We start from the raw sequence: 2,946 nt of genomic DNA, 5'->3' as shown, positions 1-2,946 counted from the left end.
TTTGTGCCGTTGAGTCAGACCCGACTCATAGCGACCCCTCCTTGGGTTTCCGAGGCAGTATCACTACGGAAGTAGATTGCCCCATCTTCCTTCAGAGGAGTGGCTGGTGGGTTTGAACTGCCAGCCTTCTGGTTAGCAGTCAAGTGCCTTAGGCACTATCAAAACAACAATGAGATATCATCTTACCCCAGCATTAATATCAAAGTTCAAAAGAAACAGAAAACCACAAATACTGGAGGATGTGGAGAGACTGGAACCCTCATACTCTGCTGGTGGGATAGTAAAATGATACAACCATTGTGGAAAATGGTATGGCTGGTATGGCACTTCCTTAAAAAAAAAATTGGAAATAGAAATACTGTATGATTTAGCAATCTCACTACTAGGTATATATCCTACAGAAATAAGAGTCATGACTGAAATAGAGATATGCATACTAATTCATCTCAGCACTATTCACAATAGCAAAAATGATGGAAACAACCTAAATGCCCATCAACAGATGAATGGATAAACAAATTATGGTATATACAGACAATGAAATACAATGCAACATTGAAGAACAAAGATGGATCTTCAAGATATCCCATAACATGGATGAACTTAGAGGACACTATATTGAGTGAAATTGGTCCATCATCAAAAGACAAATACTGTATAGTACCACTATTGTAAAAAGTCAAGAAAATATTTACACACAAAAAAAAATGAAATATTCTTTGATGGGTACTGGGGGTGATGGGGAAAGATGATAAACCACTAACTAGAGTGTAGGTACATATTAACTTGGATGAGGGGGAAGGCAATATAAAAAAGGGAGAAGTCGGCACAAAATTATCAAGGAAGGAAGACACTAGGAAGAGTACAAGAGTTAAAGGTAACAGAGGAAAATACTAATTCATACACAATCATGCAATGCAGTAGTTAAGGTTATGTGTCAGCTTGGCTGGGCCTGGTTTTGAGTGGCTAGGCAGCTAGTGGTAGTTATTCCTCATGATGAGACTGGCAATCAATTCCATGGTGGAATCTGCTGTAAGCAGCTGAGTAGCTGCTTTGGGTATGTGGTCTGCTTCCAGTATATAAGGAGAAACTTTTCACATGCTTGACTACTGCATGTAGCCTGCCATGTTGGTGGCCAATCTTTGGACTTTTAATGGACTTGAATCAGTGCCCTGCCATGTGGTTTGGTAATATTGAGATTTTGCCTTTTTACTTGTCAATCTTGGATTTGTCAGCCTAAGCAACCAGCAGCTACCTGAGTGAAGAAAGCCTCCAGCTTCAGTGGGCTGGGAGCAAAAGGCAGAGCTGGAGCCCAAGGTCGAGGGGCTTTCACACAGCCCTTAGAGCCTGGCACTTTGAACTTGGACTTCTAGCCTCCAAAACTATAAGAGAATAAACTCTGGTTTGTTAAAGCCATCCATCTATTTGTAGTATTAGCTATTAGAGCAGCATAAAGTAATTAAAACATGCAGTAACATTAATAACAATAACAATAATCAATAATCTAAGACTAGATATGTAGATAGACATGCAAGCTGGAAGGAGAATGGGACTATACTCATGTGTGTGTGTGTGTACACACATCCTGATTCTATGCAATCAGGAGGTGTTAATTATCACTGGTGACTGGAATGCAAAAGTTGGAAACAGAAGAATCACTGGTAGTTATAAAATTTGGCCTTGGTGACAGAAACAATGCTGGAAATCACATGGTAGAATTTTGCAAGACCAATGACTTATTAATTGCAAATAACTTTTTTCAACAATACAAATGGTGGCTGTACATGTGGACTTCACCAGATGGAACAAACAGGAATCAGATTGACTACATCTGTGGCAAGAGGCGATAGAAAAGTTCAATATCTTCAGCCAAAACGAGGCCAGGAGCTGATGGTGGAAAAGACCATCAACTGCTCATATGCAAGTACAACTTGAAGTTAAAGACAATTAAAACAAGTCCACGAGAGCCAGAATACGATCTTTAATATATCCCTCCTGAATTTAGAGATCATCTAAAGAATAGAGTTGATGTATTGAACACCAATGACCAAAAACCAGAATTGTGGGATGACATCAAGAACATCATCCATGAAGAAAGCAAGAGGTCACTAAAAAGACGAGAAGAGAAGAGAAGACCAAAATGGATGAAAGAAGAGACTCTGAAACTTGCCCAAGCAAAGGGAAGAAATGGCAAGACAAAAGAGCTGAACAGAAAATTTCAAAGTGCAGTTTGAGCAGACAATGCCAATTACTATAATGAAATGTGCAAAGACTTGGAGTTAGAAAACCAAAAGGGAAGAACATACTCGATATTTCTCAAGCTGAAAAAAACTGAGGAAAAACATTAAGCCTTGAGTTGCAATATTAAAAAAGTCTATGGGCAAAATATTGAATGATGCAGGAAACATCAAAAGAAGATGGAAAAAATACATAGAGTCACTGTACCAAAAAGAACTGGTCGATCTCTATTCATTTCAGAACATGGCATATGATCTACAACCAATGGTATTGAAGGAGGAAGCCAAGGTGCAATGAAGGAATTGGTGAAGAACAAGGCTCCAGGAATTGATGGAATACCCATTGAGATGTTTCAACAAACTGAGGTCTCGCTGGAGGCACTCACTCGGTTATGCCAAGAGATTTGGAATACAGCTACCTGGCCAACTGACTGGAAGAGAGCCATATTTGTACCCATTCCAAAGAAAGATGATCCCACAGAATGTGGAAATTATAGAACAATATCATTAATATTGCATGCAAGCAAGATCTTACTGAAAATAATTCAAAAACAGTTGCAGCAGTATATTGACAGAGAATTTCCAGAGGTGCAAGCTGGATTCAGAAGAGTATGTGGAACAAGGGATATCATAGCTGCTGTCAGGTGGATCTTGGCTCAAGGCAAAGAATACCAGAAAGATGTTTACTTGTGCTTTATTGACTATGCAA

Source organism: Orycteropus afer, unplaced genomic scaffold, assembly GCF_000298275.1.
Source record: "Orycteropus afer afer isolate SDZICR_OR568_19922 unplaced genomic scaffold, OryAfe1.0 scaffold00327, whole genome shotgun sequence".
Lineage (NCBI taxonomy): Eukaryota > Metazoa > Chordata > Mammalia > Tubulidentata > Orycteropodidae > Orycteropus > Orycteropus afer.
Note: the sequence above shows the minus strand (reverse complement) of the source record.